The sequence below is a fragment of the Chiloscyllium plagiosum genome, chromosome 9 (assembly GCF_004010195.1).
Source record: "Chiloscyllium plagiosum isolate BGI_BamShark_2017 chromosome 9, ASM401019v2, whole genome shotgun sequence".
Taxonomy (NCBI): Eukaryota; Metazoa; Chordata; class Chondrichthyes; order Orectolobiformes; family Hemiscylliidae; genus Chiloscyllium; species Chiloscyllium plagiosum.
The window spans coordinates 53484237-53507644 of record NC_057718.1 but is presented as its reverse complement, the minus strand read 5'-3'; the positions used below and the strand labels follow the sequence as shown (position 1 = coordinate 53507644).

The following is a 23408-nucleotide window of genomic DNA, read 5'->3' as shown; positions in this document are numbered from 1 at the left end:
TCATGTTTAATTGAAGTTGGTAGTGGATAGTAATAATGTTACTGAACTAATAATCCAGAACTGCAGGCTAAAGGTGACCATTTAGTGACTGCCAGTTGTCACAAAAACCCAACTGGGTCTCTAAGGTCCTTTAGGGAAGGAAATCTAATGTCCTCACGTTGTTTGGCTTCCTTGTGACTTCAAACCCACAGTAATATTGTTAACATTTAACTACCCTCTGGGCAATTAGGGAGAGGAAATAAATGCAGGCCTAGCCAGCAGCACATGCATCTTCTAAATAAACAAAGAAGATACACATTTTTAGATAATGAATGACCTACAAATAAGGTACAAATTGAAACCAGATGGATGGAATTACTGAATCAGAGGAGACATGATTACTGTAAAGCCCCCCAGCAAGATCTCACATTCCAAAAGTTTTATTCCATCCCCAAAGGAAAATTGTAAGAATTTACTCCAACCACATTGCACATGGTGGCTCTCAATTTCGAGCCAACATGGCAGGGTTCCAGCTTTGTTTCAATGTGATTGAATTGCAGATTCTTTCCGCGATGCATGCATTGTTCTCTATCATTCATGTTCTCTTTTGTGTTGATGTTCATGTGGCCTTGATGGCTTTGCATCCTCCCACAGTTTCTGTTGAGCCCCTTTTAAATAACTCTTACTATCCCCACTTTACCCACAGAGATCATGACTTCAGAAATTCTCATGCACTTGTTAGCCCTACACTCTCCCTATGTACAGACCTGAGTTCCCTTAATCTGTTTGAGCCCCTCTCCACTTCCAGATCTCCTCGATGTCCCTGTCCATTCACTCTATGGTCACAGTCCTGTGGTTCCCTGTCACTGTCACTATTCCCTCAGTGATTCTGTAAAATTAAGCTCTTCCCTAAACTTTGGTTGTCTGCTGTCCCAAGGACTCCATGAACTGACCCACCATAAGCCTCTGACTGCTCTTGGCCAAACATGCAGGACTAACCTGACCTCCTGTGCATAACAAGAGATCCTAGATTGGAGGCTGTGTAATGAGAAAGAAATAGTTGACAATCTAGTTATGAGACCCCTTGGAGAAGAGTGATCATAATATGAAATAATTATTCAAAAAGCTGAAGAGTGACATAGTTGATTCTGAAACGAGGGTTCTGAACCCTGATAAAGGAAATTATGATGGCATGAGATGCGAGCTGGCTATGTTAAATTGCGTAATAGTAGCTAAATAGATGATAGTCATAGAGTCATTGAGATATACAATACGGAAAGAGACCCTTTGGTTCAACTCATCCATCCTGACCAGCTTTCCTAAATAAGTCTAGTTCTATTTGTCAGCATTTGGCCCATATCCCCCTCAACCCTTCCTATTCACATGCCCATCCAGATACCTTTGAAATTATACCAGCCTCCACCACTTCCTCTGGCAGCATTTCCCATCATGTGGTCACTGCCTTTGTCTCACTTCTTTCTTTTCAAAAGTGCTGTTGGTTAGATCTTTTTCTCCCCCAAAGTTCTCAAAAGAATGCAACAGCTTACAAAACAATGATTATTGCTCCTGGAAAAGAAGCAGCTCTTACAGCCACAACTTTTTCCCAACCTCCATTTTGGATTACCCAGAATCCATGATGGTGGATAGGCAATGGCAAACATGCAAAGACAGCATGGAGCAATTATAACATTTGCTCATTCTTGTCCAGCAAGTAAATAAAAGGGGAAACGTGGCCTGATCAGAGCTAACAAGGGAAGTAAAGGACAATGTTAGATCCAGGGGAAGGTACATATATGAATGGGCAAAAACAGCAGCCCATTTGAGGATTGGAGCAGTTTAGAATTCAGCAAAGGATGACAGAGGAATTGATAACAAGGGGGAAAATGGATTCTCAGAGGAAGCCAGTGAGGAATACACAAACTGATTGTAAAAGCTTCCACGTGAAAAGGCAAAGGCAAATGTACAGCCCTTACAATCAGAAACAGCAGGTTATAATGGGAACAAAGAAATTATAGACCAATTGAACACATGCTATGGTTCAATCTTTACAAAGAGGACACCAAAAATGACCTGAAAATGTTGGGAGACACAGGACCTGCTAATTTGCATCCCAGAGTACTTAATGACCCTAGAAATAGTACACACATTGATGGTCATCTTTCACTCTGAAACAATTCCTGTGGATTGGAGGGGAGATAATTTAACTTCACTATTTAAAAAATAGTGATAGAGAGAAAACAGGGAATTATAGGCTGGTTAGCCTGAATGTCGATAATGGGAAAATGCTAGAGTCCACTATAAAAGATTTAATAGCAGACCACTGAGAAAACAGGAAATGGTAAGATAAAGTCAGGCTGGATTTACAAAAACAAAATCGTGCTTGACAAATCTTTTGGAGTTTTTCAAGGAAGTAACTAATAAAGGGGATCAAGTGCACATGGGCTCCTTGTTCACCAGTCACTGAATGTAAGCATGCATTTGCACCAGGCGGTGAAGAAGGTGAATAGTATTTTGGCCTTCTTAAGGAGAGGATTCAAGTACTGGAGCTGCAATCATACAGAGCCTTAGTGAAACAACACCGGGAGTATTGTGTACAGTTTTGGTAGCCTTACCTGAAGAAGGAAGTTCTGACTTTGGAGACAGCACAACAAAGGTTTCCCTGATTGATTCCTGGATGGCAGGTCTGACATATGAAAAGACATTGTATCACTTAGGACTATATTCACTGGCGTTTAGAAGAATGAAGGGGATCCTCTGAACGCAATCATAATTCGACAGGACTAGGGAGTCCAGAACCAGGGCTCACTGTTTAAGGATACAGGATAGGCCATTTTGGACTGAGATGAAGGGAAACTTCATCATTCAGAGAGCTGTGAGCCTGTGGGATTCTCTGCCACAGACAGTGGTTGAGGCCAAGTATTGAATATTTTAATGGAGGTAGATATATTTTGTAGGGTTACAGGGACCAAAGGGTATGGGGAGAAAATGGGAACAACATGCTGAGTTTAATGATCAGCCAGCAGAGATGGCTCAAAGGGCTAAATGGCCAACTCCTTCTCCTCACATTTTCCATGTTTCTGTATTCAGCCCTGACTGAACATGGTCCACCTCTTGGCTAACATCTCCACAACTCATCAGTTTGTGACCCTCGGAATGGTTACACTTGACCTGCAGGAGTAACTATGGCATAATTCCTCGGCTGCAAATATATGGATCAGGCCAAGACCCTACCTGACTACCCAAACCTTAGAAGTGTTGTTCAAAGAGCCCCTTGACTAAACATGGCCATACATCTGACTGAGGGGCTTAGTTTAGCTCAGTTGGCTGGATGTTTGGCTTGGGAAACAGTGTGATAATGACAGCTTTTGTTCAATTCCTGCACTGGCTGATGTTATCATGAAGGACTCTCTTTTCCAACCTCTCCCCTTGCCAAAGGTATGGTGACCTTCAGGTAAAATTACCATCAATCATCTCTCTAATGAGACAGCAGCCCTATGGTCTGTTAAGACCATGGTGAGGCAATACCAATACATTTAACTGTCTATCATTCCTCCTTGACCCTACTTAGGACTCTTCTCCTTTGACCTTCAGATGCAACTATTTAGTTGAAGCAGGTGTTGTATATTCAATGCATAAGCAGCTGGCACATGCTGTAGGTGTGATGTTGACATAGCACTCTGCTGTACAGTCACATGCCCGCCCTGAAGACTGTTTCTCCTCTCACTATGTGGCCAGAGGCATCCTCTCCATCTCCACCAGATCTGTCTAGATGAAGCTGGCAGACATGTACTGTGGTGTTGTGCAAAACCTGGCTACAGTGTCAGAAAGGGTAGATGTCCTGTGCTATACAAGCATGAGCACAGAAGACCCCTGGCATTTGGAGGCAATGTCTTTGTGAGGCATTACAGCTGGTGTGGCTGAGAGGTGTCTGTCACATATTTTCAGGTTTGGGACATCAACAGCCATAATGCTAACTGATGTTATTGGCACCCAGATAGGATGTTGTGGACTGAGGTGTATGGGATGGAGGATAAGCATAAAAGCCAGTGCTTCAATTATTCAGATTGTGGAGGAGTGATTGAGGCTACAATAAATGGCTGACCTTATCAGAATTTAGACTTATTAATGTACTTTAGCAAGGTTTGTGAAGGTTTGTAGCTCAGGTTGAGGTTTAGGGAGTAGCTTTGCTCGCTGAGCTGTAGGTTTGATATCCAGACGTTTCATTACCTGGCTAGGTTACATCATCAGTGGCGACCTCCAAGTGAAGCGAAGCTGTTGTCTCCTGCTTTCTATTTATATGTTTGTCCTGGATGGGGTTCCTGGGGTTTGTGGTGATTGTAATTTCCTGTTCGTTTTCTGAGGGGTTGATAGATGGCATGATCTATGTGTTTGTTTATGGCATTGTGGTTGGAGTGCCAGGCCTCTAAGAATTCTCTGGCATGTCTTTGCTTAGCCTGTCCCAGGATAGATGTGTTGTCCCAGTCGAAATGGTGTTTTTTTTTCATCCGAGTGTAGGTTACGAGGGAGAGAGAGTCGTGTCTTTTTGTGGCTAGCTGGTTTTCGTGTATCCTGGTGGCTGACTTTCTTCCTGTTTGTCCTACTAGTGTTTGTGGCAGTCCTTGCATGGAATTTTGTAGATGACGTTGGTTTTGTCCATGGGTTGTACTGGGTCATCTGGTCTTTCATTTTGCCAGCATGGAGACCCTCACTATTTTTCTTTTTTCTCTGGTTGAAACATGATTTGAGTTTAGAATCAGTTGAATCCTGAACAGCTGTGTGTTTTAAAATAGAAGAAAATAAACAAAGGTGTTTGCTGTTAGGAACTGACATGCAAGATAACAACTTGAAGACAAGATTGCAACTTAATTACCAATCTAAAGGGAGACAGGCCTACTGCACCTGGTATTCCCAGGCGGTCTCCCCATCCAAGTACTAACCAGGCCTGAGTCTGCTTAGCTTCCCAGATCAGACGAGATCGGGCGTTTTTTTTCAGACTAGTATGGCCGTAGGCTTTTAGATTAGATTAGATTACTTACAGTGTGGAAACAGGCCCTTCGGCCCAACAAGTCCGCACCGACCCGCCGAAGCGTAACCCACCCAGACCCATTCTCCTACATTTACCCCTTTCTCAAACACTACGGGCAATTTAGCATGGCCAATTCACCTAACCCCTGCACATTTTTGGATTGTGGGAGGAAACCGGAGCACCCGGAGGAAACCCACGCAGACACGGGGAGAATGTGCAAACTCCACACAGAGAGTCGCCTGAGGTGGGAATTGAACCCGGGTCTCTGGCGCTGTGAAGCAGCAGTGCTAACCACTGTGCTACCGTGCCACCCTTTTTCTTTTTCTCTGGTTGAAACATGATTTGAGTTTAGAATCAGTTAAATCCTGAACAGCTGTGTGTTTTAAAATAGAAGAAAATAAACAAAGGTGTTTGCTGTTAGGAACTGACATGCAAGATAACAACTTGAAGACAAGATTGCAACTTAATTACCAATCTAAAGAACACTTTAGGTGATTTAACATTGAATGTTGCCATACTCATTGTTGGCAGCTGATTGGATATTGAGGTGATCAACTAAGGGAGGATTGATGCCAACCAGCCAGCTGTAGAAATGGTTGATAAAAAGAAAAGGATGAAGAAAACCAGTTCTGACAGGTTTTGGCTGGTGCAGAGTGGTTTTGCAAGCTTCAGGACTGGCTACTCTGTGTAGCACTCTTTTTATTTTTATATCCAGTTGTTGAATTGTTGTAACAAAAAGAATCCCAATCTCTAAGTAAGTAAATGCATCTGAAACTGTTTGACTCACCAGTAAGTTCAGAATTAGATGTACAATTACATGCTTGAAAATAAGTTATTATCCAAGGATTGAATAAAGGTTTGGCATTCATCATTTGAAACTGTTTAAGTGAACTAACAAATTACATTTTTAAATTTATTTTAAATTGATACCTTCACTATGTCTGTCCTCCAGTCTGTCTGTGTATGAGTGGGGGTTATGATCAGAGAAGATTGGGTTTAGATCATAGATATTAATCCAATTAACTTATTGTTTAGCTTTATCTTGCCAAAGTCATAGTGTTAATAGTACATTTTTTAAAGTTATCAGCTTGGTGTCTAGGTTATGGCATTTGTAACATCCGGTTAAGAACAATTGGGCAATTTTGCGGGTCATTGATTATTGAAGTTCACTGGTTTATGTATCTAATGATAATAAGGTTGATTGGATTGTCTTCTTATTGCTGCCTCATAAGACATTGCAACAGTTGTGTGTCAATTGGTTTACTGTGACAACATGAGGCTCACATAGATGTACAGCACTGAGTTGCTGAGAAAACCAGAGTAACAAAAGAAGTGGGGAGTATTTTCTTTTGTTGATGAGGCTTCGGAGTCTGCATTTGTATCTTTTCAGCAGTCTTTCTTTCAGTGGTGATGATTGTAAGTTAAGGAGTAGTCAAGGAAAACTCCAAGTTAGGTAGGAAATGGGTTATACCACACTTTTCTTCTGTAGAAGGTGACCTTTACAGTACATGTACATTGCAATTTTCAAGGAGAAATTGAGGACTGCAGATGCTGGAGATCAGAGCTGAAAATGGGTTGCTGGAAAAGCGCAGCAGGTCAGGCAACATCCAAGGAGCAGGAGAATTGATGTTTCGAGCATGAGCCCTGAAGAAGCTGCTCCTGCTCCTTGGATGCTGCCTGACCTGCTGCGCTTTTCCAGCAACCCATTTTCAGCTCTGATCTCCAGCATCTGCAATCCTCACTTTCTCCTCGAAGATTTTAACTTACTGCGAATCCTCTTGCAAGGATGCCTTCCTTGAAGAAGCTCTCTTCTCCTCTACTAATTCCTGAAGAAGGGCTCATGCCTGAAACGTCGATTCTCCTGCTCCTTGGATGCTGCCTAAGCTGCTGCGCTTTTCCAGCAACACATTTTCAGCATTGCAATTTTCAATCCAAGATACTGACAAAATAGAATTTACTGGGTTTGGTTACAGTGTCCACTTGTGGAAATATTAGTCATTTCTGACAGTTTATCACAGCTTATGTTGGAAAGATTTTGCCTGAATTTTCAAGATGATATTGTTGATGTATATACATTTTCCTGATATGGTAGACATGATGTTCAAAAGAGTCAGTGCCAGGGTATTGCCTTATTGGAGACCATTGAGTATTCATGGGTCGTTTAGTGTGTCTTATAGCTAGACCTTCATTGTTTTGTTAATCAGAAATGTCTGAGTAGTTGAAGTAGAGGGTACAATGAGAATCTGCTGAAATAAGACTAGAGGTTTAAGCTTTTTGTCATACAATCATCAGAGCAAGGATGCAAGAATTTAATTTCATGGAAGAGACACCATGTTATACAAAATGAAGATAAGGTGCTAATTGGTTCAGCCACAAATAGCATGGAAATGTAACAAGAGCAATTAACTGTCAATTTTCATTCCCAGACTGGGCAGGTAGATTCTATTGGTCAAGATGTTGCCATGAAGATAGGGTCTCAAATAGTTTTGCATGTAGCTTCTAGCACCTGCAATTGCATCACACTGCAGGCCTGACTGATTATCTTAAATTGATTTCTTTTGTAACTCTTAGCATAGTTCTGATTATTTGACAACAGATTTCCAAAGGCAGAACCACATTGGTGGATATACTTTTCTGAGATTTGCAAGCATGACCTGGTTGAACACGGTCAGCGAGCACCCAGCTGTGAATGGTTGTTTGATATGGTCTGCATGATATTGTCATGTAGAGTCTGCATACTTGACATTATCAGCTTTGGAACTTGGATACTAAATGACGTGTGTGTGTGGTAGACAAAATGCTTCAATTTCTGGTGTTCTTTTAGCAATGTTTAAGTACTTTGTACCAAGAATCACTTCCACACAGTGTCATAGGCTAATCAAAACTGTATGAAAGCAGCTTCAATCTCAAGTTTGTGATGAAAATTAGCCTTGTAGGTCATGACGATAGTAGCAATCTTTTCACAGCAATCATGTTGTAGTCTGAAGTCAGACTGCTCTTGAGGCAGGGATGCGGTTATGATAATAACTCATTCTTAAAAGAATGAGTTATTCCAGGGCAAAATAGTGGGTCTATGGTCCTGGGGACATCTGCCAGATTTCTAGGTTTTCAGCAATTGCTTCACACAGGATTTGGGCAAATTACCATTTCCGATCATTGAGGAGCATGCGAACAGGTATTATTTCGCCAATGGAACAAGATGGTGCAGCAAATCTAATGAGATGTCGCCTTTCCCTGATGTTTTGATTTGCAGTTTAATCCAACGTCCAGTCCACTTGGTAAAGTCATATGACAGTGGTGAAGACTCACCATTGTTTCTCTGACAATGACAGCCGCCTTATGGAATACTCTGTCAAGTGGGTACTTGAACTCTCAAATTTGTAACTAATGTCAGGAAAATGGGAATGATCTTTTTTAAGAGTTTCTCAATCACCACAGCAAAACTAACAATGCTTACACTGATGAACAATGTGTCCATTCTCAACTAACATTTGTAAATGTTCATTGAGGCAACATGAAAGGAGGAGACAATATCAATGATCTGTATTGTACTTAGGCCTCTCACAGTTGTATGGCCTTGTCTGCAGACCATATTTTCGCACATATCATAACTAGTTCTTGCCACCCTGGTAAAATGGACAGATTAAAACTAATTGATTTTGTACTTTTTTGTTAAACCTCCGAGTTTGCAAAATTACCACTCAGAATGCTTAGTTCACTTGCAGTACAAATGAACTTGATTCTTTATATCTGCCCTTGTCTTGCAAAGTTCAAATCTGAGTATAATTTATGATTATTGCAGAAGTGAAAAATACAAAAATGCATATTTTATTTTCCTAAAACGGTCAAATCTATTTGTTAGTTTTCATCTATATTACATGGGGAATCTCAGCACACAGGAATTCTCAATGTAATCTTTTTCACTTACACAGGATTTAGGTTTTAATGAAACTTTCTCATATGCAGGCGTAAGAATGTTTTTATGGTGGCTATACAATTGCTTTCAGTGGAAATCAAATCAGAATTTGTCACAAAGAATTCCTGCCTGATATCCTGGCCTTCTCAAACTTCATACTGAACAGGTTATATGGCTCCTCCAACCAGGACACTTATTTTCCTGCAAAAATAAACAATGCCCAAAATTATAATGAAGACAATTGAACTGAATCAAAATAGCACTCAAATGTCTTAACGATTCATCAATATTCTAATTTGGCTGTGATCAGTACTCTAATTGTGAATTGCAATAAAATGATACTCATTTTTAAAATACTTTTTCTGCATCAAGTTTCAGTTCAAACCAATTTGCAAATTGTCAAATATAAAATGCACTTTGAACAAGCACAATTGGATAACATTTTCAAAAGCACTTTCAAATAATATTTTGCTTTGGAAAATATTACTTTATGAGTGGTAACCTACTGTATTTGATTAATGTAACTTGAAATGAGCTTATCACCAAGTGCTTTTAAAAGCAGGATTGCTGATCTGTAACCTGTAAGTGATGGTGACGTTTTGCAGATCACTCAGGAGGTCTGTTATTGTACCAATATGCACTTAGCCTGTAGATCGTTGTCTGCAGCTATGGATAGTGATGGCCAAGGTACCAGCTTTCTTTCCATAAGATGAACCTGTGAGCATTAAATATCTGAAGAAGGTTTTAAAATATAGCATTATTGCATCCTAAAGTAACCAGCTTAATCCCGAAACCTCTCAAATGGGGTCAATTATGGAAACTTTCATTCTCTGGAACAGACTCTGCAGACTCCTCAACCAGTATGCACAATGTTGATTTACCCAGATACCTTTAACATGTATGAAGAAAGGACCACACAGCACCAGTCCACAGTCAGTGAACCATGTTGCAACTTTATTTGAAGATAACAAAGATTAAGAGTTAAATTTTACACTAATCAATGATTGATAATTATCTGATTCTTTAGAAAGTTAAAGTACTTCCCAGATACTCCTAACTTTGGGCTGATAAATTGCTGATGAAATATGCTGGGCTGTTGAATCTCCCACTCCACCAAGGACATGTCGATCCTGGGTCGCCTCCCACCTGATGCCTGGAGGAAGAACGCCTCATCTTCCACCTTGGGAACTTGCAACCACACCAGATCAATGTGGATTTCGCCAGTTCTCATTTCCCCTCACCTCACCTTATCCTACATCCACTCTTCCAACTCGGCACCACCCTCATGACCTGTATTACCTGTCCATCTTCCTTCTCACCTATCTGCTCCACTCTTCTCTCTGACCTATCACCTTCACCCCCATCTTCATCCACCTATTACACACTCAGCTACCTTCCCCCCGCAGCCCCACTGCCTCTCCCATTTATCTCTCCACTCCCTTGACTTACAAGCCTCATTCCTGATGAAGCGCATTTACCCAAAATGTCATTCTTCTGCTCCTCGGATGCTGTCTGACCTGCTGTGCTTTTCCAGCACCACACTCTTGACTCCAATCTCCAGCGTCTGCAGTATTCACTTTCTCCTTGATGAATTGTTCAGTCTGTTCCCCTTTCACTCTCTTACTCTGACATGCCTCTAGGTAGGCTGCAGAGTGAAGGCACATTGAGTCCTGCCAGGCTGGGTTCTTATACCCTCCTGGTTACCTTCTGGAATTTTCCAAAGATTTGACCAATCAGAGCTATCGTATTAATTGGCTTTATCAACTTGAAATGCTGCGAATGGCTCTCAATTGCTTGCTTAACAGTGACCACTTTGTGTCTGCTCTAGGGGCCTGGAACTCTGGTTTCATCCTAGAATATACATCCATTCTTTTGTCTTACCAAGGCCTGCCCCATGCATCTCATGCTAGTTTGTTTTTCATGAAGGGTTGAATTGCCCTTTCACACTTCCTGAAATATTCTGATGCCTCTCTGGCTTCAGTTGTCTGAGATTGCATCTTTGGAAGAGGCTCCGCAGTAAGGTTAATATCAACTAGGACCAAGTGAGGACCACAGATGCTGGAGACCAGAGTCGAGAGCTGGAAAAGCACAACAGGCCAGGCAGATTTTGCTGCTGCTCAGATGCTACCTGACCTGCTGTGCTTTTCCAGCACCATACACTCGACTCTGAGCTTGGATCTTGAAATGACTTGCCTCCATGCAGAATTGTCAGCATACCTCACTTTTTGGCCAATTTTGATGCCCTGTTTATTTCAGACCTCCCTTCTGGATCACTTTTATTTCACTTGAGGAGTTGCAGGCTGTTACAGTTTTGAATGGGAACAATTTTTGTGGTGTGTGTGTGTCTTGCAGTGATATTTTAAATTAGAGTGAAAGTCTCCAGAAACACAATTGTGCTGACTGTAATTTGCATTTGAATTTTAACAATCTGTTGCACTGATTTGGCTGTTGCACAAAGAATTGTGCTTAAAACAATAACAAATGTATAATTATCTCATCAAAATATTTCAAGGCTCGTCTTAGAATGATTAATATGACTTAACTTTAACATTTCTGAGCAATGGAGGATTGCTGGAGCGAGATTTGTTTTTCCCCCTAAAGAATAAACTTCAAGGTCATGATTGGTACTTGCATTATGTTCATTGGTGGTAATGCAAACAGCATGACAATTTTGTGCCATCTCTTAGTTTAATGTTTTCGGAATCCAGCCAACACTAAACACATCGGCTGGATACATTCAAACAGGACTAACACATTTAATAAAAGTTATTGATGGGATGTGGACCTCACTGGCCATTCATTGCCAATCCCTATTTGCCCAATTTAACAGGCAGCTGCATGGCAATGGATAAGGTGTCATCTGTAAGCCAGAATAGGTAAGGAAGACATTTCCTTCCCTATAGTCAGCAGTGAGCCAGTTAAGTTTTTATGACAATTGTAGAACATTAGCCCTGGGGCTCTGGATTACTAGGCCAAATGGTATGACTGCTGCGTCACTTCTGCCACTTTGTGAATGGTTTGCTAGGAGAAAGTAAAGACTGCAGATACTGGAGAATAGAGTCAAGAGTGTGGTGCTGGAAAGTCACAGCAGGTCAGGCAGCATCCGAGGGAGAGGAGAATTGACATTTTGGGTATAAGCCCTTTATCAGGAAGACCTTCTGTCCGAAATGTCAATTCTCATGCTCCTTGGATGCTGCCTGACCTGCTGTGATTTTCCAGCACCACACTCTTAGCTGTGAATGGATTGCACCAATTAAACCTAGAACCAAAACTACAAAACACTAGTTTTCAACTCCACAAAGAGGTGTAGCTGGAGCAGTTTCTGGTAATAATACAAAAAGTATTTCTGACTTGGTAAGCATTGAAGAATGGTGCATCTTGGGAGAAAGTGGCACTTAGATATTTTTGAATATTGTGCAGGAAGTGAAGAGGAAGAATTTTGTCCTTTGTTCTTAAGAGTCAGGAGACCTGCAAGACACAGGGTTGGGAAATAGAAACTGAGTGTATGGAGATATGTTAGGAATCTTGAGACACAAGTGCCACATCATCGATTCTGAACAAGAGTCATACCAGATTGTAAATATTAACTCTTTTTCCCTCTCCTCAGATGCTGCCAGACCTGCTGAGTTTCTTCAGCATTCTTTGTGTTTGTTTCAAACTGTCCTTTACCTCTGGCTTAGCAATAGGTCATTCTTTTGTCAAAGTTTATGTTCTGAGCCTACTCTGTGTGTCATCAGGATATACTGCTTTACAGGATGCCCATACAGGTGGCAATTTGAACTGGGTTGTGCCATGCCAGCAGCTGGTGCTGGTACTATGCATTTCTACAGCACGTCCACAGTGCTGCTGCATGACTGAACTTTGTTTTATTTCTTTTTACAAGGGAAATGCCCTCAAAAATACAGGCACATAGAAATCAGAAGACTGTAAGAGTGGTCACCTTTGTTAACAGAAAATTGATGGGTCTTGCTGAGAGAATGACTTCCTCTATACCAAAAATTTTTTAAACCGTGTCTTTGAAGCCTGCTTCATTTAGAGTCTCAATATTGTTGGTTTTGTAGCGTGAACCTTTTCAAAACTTGTTATTTTGCGAAAGCTCTGCTATTTTTCTATATAATTCAATCTGTAAGATGTAATAGATTCAAGTCTTTTTTTAGGTCTGCTTTGTAAATGATGATGACTGATATTGAAAATGTAGGTTTAGACTTATTGTTGCTGAGATCAAGAGATTGGTGCAACATAGAAACAGTACAGATGAGGTGAGTTCCAAACTTGAGGAGAGAAGAAATTAAAGAGAAATTTGATCTTGACTGGCTGTAATTCATACTGTTCATCGCTGGTTGCTATATACAGATGTTGGTTTTTATATGTAGGTTTCAAGTAACTTCTACTAAATCTTCAAATAATTTTAATTCATTATTAATAGCTGCATGGGACAGCAGTCTTTGTCTATTCATTAAAACAAATAAACATCCTGAGTCATCTTCAGAAACTGATGAAATTCACATTAGAAATAAGTATGCAGGCCAGATCAGATGTGGATGCCATTATGTTCACAGATAAGCAACAAGGGATCAGTAAGAGTCAATTCCCATAAGAATAAGATGCCAGTACTCTAATGGAAGGCACAAAAGTCATTGAATCCAAGAGGTTTTCAATGTCAAACCAGAATTCATAACAACATGTTGGGCCAGATCTCTGAGTCAGTATTGATTCTGCACACATTCACCTAGCCCGTGAAGACTTCTGCAATTCAACATTCCTGAGATTTTTCAGCTGATACCTTTGATCCATCAGAGGATAGGACAAAGTTTACCAGAGAAAGAGTGGGTAGAAAAAAAAGGCAGATGAGGAAAGGACATGATTTACTTTCAGGACAAAGGCTGTCATGTTCAGTTATGCTTTTAATCATCCAAGTCTTTCAGTGGATTAGTGAGTGTATAAGTCAGTGAGTGTGTTAGTAGTTCTACTACCTTCAGTCTTTGACAAAATGAGCATACTCGGTCAAACGTATTATCAGTTCAAAATCACCACTGAGAGAGAAGAAACTTAACTAAATTCCTTCAATGATCTTATCTTTACCAGCTATGGACTAAGTCCTTCCTGCCAGGAGTTTTCAAATCAGCAAAATTATCTCAGGGCAGAATATATCTGAAGGTATATTGTATCTGCATATCTTCCATTGCTTTGCAAGCAAGAACAACCTGCGTCATTGACAAGGAGCAGAAAGCATGTTGAAAAGTCAACGTAATCTACCCAATTAGGTTGGACTCTTGATCCACAAAAGTGTTACATTTTCTATTTTTTTTAAAAACCCACAATACTCCTATTTCCTCTTACCCTGTCTGTATATGGATATATGCTTGAGCAATTTTCCAACAGTAATGCCTCCAATATCCCGAAAAGTCCTATACTTTTCTAAAATGTTTTCTCATTTGTTTCTTGGCATTTACTTGAATGTTGCATAATGCATTTCAGTTTCAATAACTTGCATGAATTTAATGAACACCCTCAGTGAATTGGGCATTGCCTTTCCAAGTACAGATTAGATTACTTAGTGTGGAAACAGGCCCTTCGGCCCAACAAGTCCACACCGCCCCGCCGAAGCGCAACCCACCCATACCCCTACATTTACCCCTTAACTAACACTACGGGCAATTTTAAACATGGCCAATTCACCTGGCCTGCACATCTTTGGACTGTGGAAGGTGGAGGAGCAGCTGAATAGTTGGATGTTGGCTGGGTAGTCAGATGGTCCAGTAAGTAGTCAGAAGTTTGTGTGGGTATTTGGGTGACTGGATGGATAATAATGAGTATTTGGCCAAGTAGTCTTGTGGTAGGCTTGTCTGGGGAGGTCTGGTGACTGGTTGGGTGGTTGCATTGGTGATCAGAGCTCGGGTAATTGGTGGTGATGTGAGTAGCTGGGTTAGGGTAAGCGTTGGGTTAGGTAAACTCATGAATGGGAAGTAGCTGAGGTTCTAGGTGAGTTATCTGGTGGTTCAGTAGTCGTATGTCAAGGGGTAAAAAAGTAAGCTGTTGGCAGGTTGGTATTAGATTAGATGAGCAGTAACAAACTGGGGTTAGAAATTGAGTTGCCAGGGAGGAGTTGACTAGTTATGGAATTGGTCAAGTGGACAGATGGATGATTAGATCATTAACACAGTAGGTGATTCAAGTGGTCAGTTGTGATGTTCAGTTGAGTTAAGCTGGCTAATCACTGAATTGAACCAGGTATCCCTGCAATCTATACCAGAGATTATAACTATCCTCTTAAATGTCAGAAGTAATATAATATGCATTGAATGAGTAGCTGTTAAATGCATGATCTCTTCCCTGTTAAGTAACACTGGTGGTAGTTCAAATATAACTTGCCTATCCTTACAACACAGTCCATCAATGTAAATGATATTGAGAACTTGTTTTTTTTTCAAGAAGGGAAACCAGTCATCTCTGAAATTTTTAAAAATGATAACTGAGACAATTAAATTCTGGAGATGGAGTTGGGAGCTTGAATGTTAAGCAAAACAAAATCTGCCAAATAAAATTCTAGCAACATAGCTGAAAGAATATAGAAAACCATTATTGCGTTTGTACAAATCATCCATTCATTGCGTGGATCGTCAATGTTTCAGACTGAGCGGGAGTAGCTGGTGTAACATGCAAAGCTGACATAAAGTGGGCAGCAGGACAGGAGCATGCTTGAAAAGTTGAACCAGTGATCACTAGAAGGGGCAAGTGGTAGGGAAGAGAAAAGTGATAACATAGTGGCTTAACTGTCATCACACCACCCACCTTGAGCCATACCTTCCCTTGCAGAATGCAGGTAGTCCTTCACCTTTTCTCTGCATTGCAGACAGACCCCATGCATTACTCCTTGGCTGCAGACCAACTGCGCCAACTGAATCCTGAATTTCATTGTCAGGTGGGAATATTCCCTTTTACCATTCCTTAAGAGGAGAACCTTGAGTAATTGACAACGTGGATGTGAGTTCGCAGAGGTTCAATATTAAACAATGGGGCTATTGGTACACATTTCTCTGTCTGTGCTGATGGATGTACATTGCAGTTAGCTCTCTGCAAGTGTGGGAGCATCTGTCCTCAGCACTGGCAGCATAGAGGCAATTGAGTGCAATGGGGCTTGATGGATCATGGTGGCTTGTCTGCCTACAATTGCCTTTCACTTTTTGCCTTTGAAATGCCCCCTAACATACTGCTACATGCCTACTACCAATTTCCATTTCAATCTCCCATTGGCAACTGTCACTACCTCCATGCCTGCTCTGGATCGCTTAAAAACACTCATTCCCATGAGCAGCTCTCAACTAACAGACTGATGAAGATGGATAAAACTGGGTGGGAATGAATGATACAACTGGTTTGACTTCTGCTCTGAGTACTGCTCACTCCTTATAACCTTTCAACTGCAAAACTTACATCAGACATAGGCAAAGAGAGTCTCTGCAAAGATTAATGCCTTCCTGAACTGGAATGGTAGGTGTTTGGGAGAAAGTGCCAATGTATCCAAGTGCCCAGTATGAATTTGGATTGTACGCTGCTGAAGAATACCAGTGTGTAAATAAGCAGCACAGCAGTGCCAATGCAAATGGAAAGGGAGATGAAAAGATAATTGCTTCTGGGAATAAGTGAGGGAAAAAAGAGAAGAATGCTGTCACATTGCTGTGAATACTTCAGCAATGGAGGGTAATAGTATGTATGAACAATAGCCAACAATTCTTCCATATGAGATAAGGTAAATCCCCATCTTTTTGCAGTACAAATGATAGAATATTGAATTCTCCTGCATTTTAAATTTGAACACTATATGTTGCAACACTTTAAAATGAAGATCCGGGGTAAATTAACACCTTTGGGCATGAAAAATTCACAAATTTAAAATCATGGAAGTAAGGTATACAAATGCTCAATCTGTACTGTAGCTACTGTCATGTTAAGCTACTTTGGCACTGTCAATAACCTTTGCTTTTCTTCAAATTAGAATGTATGCTGTTGATAGCACAATTAGGCAGAGGATCTTCTGGACTTAGTTTCTGCCGGAACAAAGTAATCATTTTCAGGTTGGCAATGCAATTTTCTAATGGGTGGGTTTAACATTGACTCTGTAACTCAGCCATGACATTACCAGCCCATCACTGAGCTCTTCAAACAATCAGAATGGATGGTTGCATTGATGCATAAGGGACGTAGGTAATCAGTTCAGTCCAGTTATTAGGTAGGTGTGCATTTTTCTCATTTTTTTATGTTTCAAAATTGTTGCAACATTTGCAATTGCAAGGATTCATTTAGCAGACGAAGACTAAGTAGTGGTTGTAGTAAATACCTATTAGATTGGCTGGCAAGTTTTCCCATGTCTTAACCAAGGAATTTCAATTAGTTGAGTAGAACATTTAAATATTAAAATATAACCACAGGTGTGACTAGAGAAAATATGATCTGTAAAATGATTTATTAGTAATTATTTAATTAAATGCTATAGAGAAGGCAGCACAGCTGTAGTGTTGCAACAGTAGAATGTAGAAACATCTGGACATTGGTTTAACAAAAGACAAACACATCTGCGGGAAGTGTTTGTAACCGGAGGAACTTTAACTCATTGCTATTGAGTTGGAGGCTGAGCTGCAGTTGCTGTAGCACATTAGAGAGGAGGACATTATCTAGACACTAAGCTCCAGGAAGCAGTCATTTATTAAGATAAAGTCTTCTTCTAATTTTGTCCATGATCATAGACAAGAGCTTATAACTCATGTGTGCTAGCTATGAAAGCAATGACAGCCAAAAGTAGAAGTGTAGGAGCCTGAGCACTTGCAATTTTCGAACAGGATCACATTTCTTGCAACCAGTGTATATATGAAAGCATGGAGCTAAGGTGGATGAGCAAACTGACCAGAGTACTACTGTACAGGAAGCCATTCAAATGAGGAAAAGAGATTAATATGAATGCAGTGGCAGTAGGAAATAGCATTGTCAGGGGGTTAGACGCAGCTTTCTGAAGAGGGAATACATCCAGAAAGCTACGTTTCCTTCCCAGTTCCAGGGTCAGGTCATTTGCACAAGGCTGGAAAGGAAAACGAATGGAAAGGGGAAGGGGGAGGTGGGGGGGAAGAATCCAGTTCTCTTGTTCCTTGTGTGTACCAATGAAGAAGATTGGACTAACAAAGAGGTTCTGATGTGGAGTGTAAGTTGCTCGGGGCTAGATTAAAAATTCTGAACTTCAAAGGTAACAATCTCTGAATTATTAGCTAAATCATAAGCAAATTGATATCATAAAATTAGAGACATGAATGCATGGCTCAGAGACTGGAGTGTGAGAAATGAGTTTCAGTTCATTGGAGAAAGTAGGAGCTGTACTGTTGAGATGATCTTCATTTGAAGCATGTTAGCTAGGACCAGCATTCCTGTGAATCTTATAGCTAGGTCATTAGAGAGGACTTTAAATTAAATAGTGTGAAACAAAGGGATCATATAAGAGGTGATGTGATAAGTCACAGGGAAACAATGAAGTAATAGAACAGGGTCATAACTTGAGACATGAAAACCAGGGTGTGTTAGGGAGAGGCTGAATGTCCGGATTTAACCGTGCTCAAATAGTTAAGGCCAGGGATTTCAAAAATGGTGAACAGACCAGTTAAAGGCTAAATATCTATTATTTGTAACTAGATGGATGCTTTCATTCATATACAGGCTGCAAAGAGCTTCAACTTGTTGGAAAATCAACAAATCTAACAGGACTGAGAAGAATGATGGAGCCTTACTTGGGAATAAGGATAAGGCTTGATTTCCCAACAGAGGTCAACTACTGGGGAGTACAGGCTAATGGTGATTGCCAGAAGGATTGGAGGGGTCATGAGGAAAAGTCTTTTCACTCCAAGGGTGATGAGTGGCTGGAATTCTCCGTCTAGATTGGAGGTTGCGGCATGAACCCTCAACTCATTTAGAAGGAACCTGAATCTGAACTGCTGTCCTAATTTCAATTTTTACAACAATTTTAAGATACTATTGAATTCATACTTCACTCGAATACTAAAATGTGTTAGTTTTTTATATAAAGTGAATAATTATGATGTGGAGGTGTTGGACTAGGGTAGACAAGTTAAAAATCTCGCAACACCAGGTTATAGTCCAACAGGTTTATTTAGAGGTACTACCTTTTGGAGTGTTGCTCCTTCATCAGGTAGTTGTGGAGCAGGATCATAAGACACAGAATTTATAGCAAAAGATTACAGCGTCATATAACTGAACTGATATATTGAACAAACAAACCTAGATCGTTGTTAAGTCTTTCATCTTTTAGAATGGGTTGCAGGTTTCAGTTCATTAATTTGTAAATCCCAGAACTTCTCTTCAGTTATCAATCAACTCATCAATCGCACATTCCAATGTGGCACACTGAGAAACCGTAATGACCACCTCAGGAGACGGAAACAGGATACGACCGACAGGATACCCTTCATTGTTCCAGTACTTCCTGGGAGTGGAGAAACTACGCCATGTTCTCCACAGCCTGCAACACATTGTCGACGAGGATGAGCTCCTCGCCAAGATTTTCCCTACACCTCCACTTCTCGCCTTTAAACGGATCATTTGTTTGCAGCAACCTGTCCAGGCTTCAGGACAACATTGACCACAACACCGTACAACCCTGTCATGGCAACCACTGCAAGACATGTCAGAGCTTTGTGGCGCTAAGCGTAGCATGAATACACCTTCGGCCTCAAATGTCATTTGGTGGGTGGTGTGATTACTCTATCCATTGCTTCCTGATGCTCTCCACAGTATAAAATTAACCCTTATGGCTTTTTTAAGATACCGAGCTCTCTGTAATTGAATTTAGAACAATTGCCAGGCAATAGCACAATGAAGCATTGTACAGTTGGCAGATAAAACCAAGCATGTTAGTTTAAAATAAGTGACTGTAGCCTTACTTTAGCATGATGTTAATTCAACGGTACTTCTTCCTTCACAGTGTATTGTGACTAAGATGCATAATGACAAGTGGAGGGGGGCATTTAAGCTAAAATATGTTGTCGTGCAAATAGATTGGTGCTGCAAACCAAGCCTAATAAAATAGAAGAAAAGAGTAGAACATTGAAATAATTTTTTTTCGTTGGAGAAGCCCATGTGGCTGACTCACAGAAACAAGTTCTGCACTCAACATTGCCATGACAAAAACTCAATTAACTTTGTTTAAAATAGAATAAGACTTCATTTCTTTTTTCTTTTTCTAGTTCCTCCTCCTCCACTTCTGCATAGCAGAAGATTTTTTAAAATCGCTTACGCGGACTGCTGAGGATGTTCTCCCACAATCGCCTGCCACAACTTTTGTCAAAATAAATGAGAAGAGAATGAAACTTCCAGTTGATTGCTGAGAGAATGACACAACAATTCATGTTTTAAGACTCTTGCTGTAACAAACGGGTCAAAAGCACTGTTCACAAAACAAATTTGTTGTAGGTAACCTATATTTTAAACTGCGGAACTGAGCTTTTCCTTTTATTTTTAACTCATCTGTGAAATGGATTTATCAGTTATACTTCATACTGGCCTTTAACTAGTTTGTAACTTTTCCATGTATCCAGTTTAAAGTGATTCTTAGCTCCTTAGAGAGTACTTCCATTGTTTTGCATTTCCACCCTTATTGCTTTTAACCTTAAAACTGTCTTTCAAGATGAGGGCTGCCATTGTCTGTAAATGTAAATAATCAACATCGTCTTTCCAACATATATTCTTACCTCCTTTTAACCTTTTTAACAGTTACAATACCTACTTCATTAGTTAGATAAATGCCTCATATAATCTTTAAAATTTTTGTCTTAAACTGTAAGCACAGCCATCTTGTAATCCTCGTATTTGTAACATAATATTATGCAGATCGTCCTGTCAACAATAGAAGGGGAAGCAACCATGGTTATAAATATCCATTCATCCTTTGAGTTTCTTGAACTGTAACTTCTCTCCTTGGCTGTAATATGGCTTCAATTGGTCTCAGATGTTTTTATTTAAAGCTTAACAGTGATTACAAATACTTGTGAACACTTAAGAGCTTTGCAATGCTTTCTGGGACTTTGTGGTGCAGTGGTAGTATCCCTACCTCTGATTAAGAAGTCTAGGTTCAAGTCTCACCTGGTCCAGAGGTGTGCAGTAAAACAGGCATAACAGTGAGTGAGGAATGTGTGACGGAGGGAGTGTGACAGCGAGGGAGTGAACAGATTGATTAGTTTTATTAATTAATCTATATTTCTAAACTGCAGTGCTTTCTTTGTGAGGACTTTTATGGTGCCATGGCAATATCCTTACCTCTGAGCGAGGAGACCTGAGTTCAAGTCCCATCTGCTCCAGAAATGAGTTATATGTCTGAGCAGTTTGATTAAAAATATCTTGAAGTGCTCTCAAAGCTGCCTTTCTAACCACCGCTCTGTACCTCCCACTGCTGAACATTCATTGTTATTCACCATCCTCCTTGCCAAACTCACACTCCAGGCTGTTCTCTGACATTGGCCAGACTCAGGATTCAGGATGCAGGGAAGGAGAATATTTTCTAGCCTCAGCCTGGGAACATGGGGAGGCCAAGTGAGCAGTGACGTAGTAGCTGGACAGCGGGGTTGGGGAAGGGTGTTGGTGGTGGAGAGGGATGTGGAAATGGATGAGTAGCAGGGCAGTGTGAGCAGAGCTCAGGGTGTAGTGGTGGGGGGAGCATTAGAGGGCATGGTACTGTGGAAGCCAGATGGTGGAGGGGAGTTGACCACACTCTGGTATGTGCAAGCAAGAGTTTTTGACATTCAAGACTGATTTAAAGGACTGCATTCCTGGACCAGACTTTGCCACAGCCAGGAGCAGCCCTAAACAAATATGCATGAATTAAAATGAAAGTAGAGTGCAGGGCCATTAGGTCAATTGGACCTGCTAGCAAGTCACAGCAGGACCATCAACTTGGCCTCCAATTCTGGGTTCCACTGTGAATTGGCTCCCTGGATGTTTGATGCTGTTGGGCCTTACATTTGTCACGATTGAGACCAGTGCATTGATACCGTTGGGGAGAAAGTGAGGTCTGCAGATGCTGGAGATCAATGTTGAAACTTTATTGCTGGAACAGCACAGCAGGTCAGGCAGCATCCAGGGAACAGGAGATTTGACGTTTCGGGCACAGGCCCTTCTTCAGGAAAGCCCTGAAGAAGGGCCTGTGCCCGAAACGTCGAATCTCCTGTTCCCTGGATGCTGCCTGACCTGCTGTGCTGTTCCAGCAATAAAGTTTCAACATTGATACCGTTGCTTCTTTATGACCTTCTACTGGAATTTCAGCAGGAAATTGGAAGAATACGTGCACGCCTTCAGTGGTATTTGATCTTTAAGAATACTACATTGAGCACAACTCCTCTTTGTGATGATCCCCAGCTGATGTTACTATGAGGCAAGTCAGATCCCAGAATGAAATCTGAAGAAATAGCTCATTTTTAATTTAATGTGGTGATCTTTCACTGAAACACAAGCGTGCCAGGCTATAGATCTGGTTTTAACAGTAATACAATAGTTTGTTACAAAAGGAAAAATAAAATAAATCAAGCCAAGCTATCCACACACAAAATTAAACAGAACTGGAGAACTGAATTAATCAAAAACAAATTGCTAAAGAGGCTCAGCAGGTCTGACAGCATCTGTGGAGAGAAAACATTTCAAGTCCTTTGATCGTCAGAACAAGGAACAGCAAATATCAGGTGCCCTTTATACTGCTGATGGGAGCTATGGGAAAGGTATGAGTGAATAGTTAGACAAAATAAAAGGGGAGGCAAACAAAGGGATTACTAGTAGTGAGCATTCACGGTTGTGATAGGAGCATTGTCCTTGATCATTTGGCCAAAACTTATCCTGCAACCTAGATTTCAGTCAGAGGCCACTTCATTAAAATCAAACTATGTAAAGAATGATCCAACAGGTTCCAGCTTGGGGATCTGACTGGTCCAGTGACAACATCAGCTGGGATCGTAACAATTCCTCTGACACTCAAAAGTTGTGCAGGTTATGTCGACTGGCTGTGTTAAGTAGCCAACAGTGACCAAGTCTAGGTGAATTAGCATGGAAAATGCATGGCTACAGGGATAGGGTAGGGTAGGGGAGTTGGACTGGGTGGGATGCTCTATGAAGTGACGGTATGGACTTGATGGTCTGAATAGCCTGCTTCACACTGCAGGGATTCTATGGTTCTATGAACATTGAGAATTCTTGATGTCTGGTTTACTTGCTGCATTTGGTCTGATAGGAAGCTGAATATTAACATTAAGCTGAAATGTTAAGGTGAGCTGGGTTATTAATAAGGCATTTAACAAGCAAGAGCATCCCTTAACTGGTCACTAGCCTCTGTGTGGCCATGATGCTCAGCAAAAACATGCAAAATGGAGAGAAAGCACCCAGCATTGATGTTGATGTTTCCACAAACTTTCCTTTTGATTCTACCATGAAGCTCTGGCATTGGTCTAA

At 40.8% G+C, this 23408-nt stretch overlaps 1 long non-coding RNA gene and 1 pseudogene across 1 annotated transcript; one reads left to right on the top strand and one right to left on the bottom strand.

Moving 5' to 3' along the window:
• Positions 1-4866: 4866 nt before the first annotated feature.
• Positions 4867-4990, bottom strand: LOC122553286 (annotated as a pseudogene).
• Positions 4991-5472: 482 nt separating this feature from the next.
• On the top strand, positions 5473-21399 carry LOC122553224. The gene is made up of 2 exons (XR_006312647.1): positions 5473-5759; positions 20165-21399. It is a non-coding gene; the product is annotated as an uncharacterized LOC122553224 (long non-coding RNA).
• The last annotated feature ends 2009 nt before the right edge of the window (positions 21400-23408 follow it).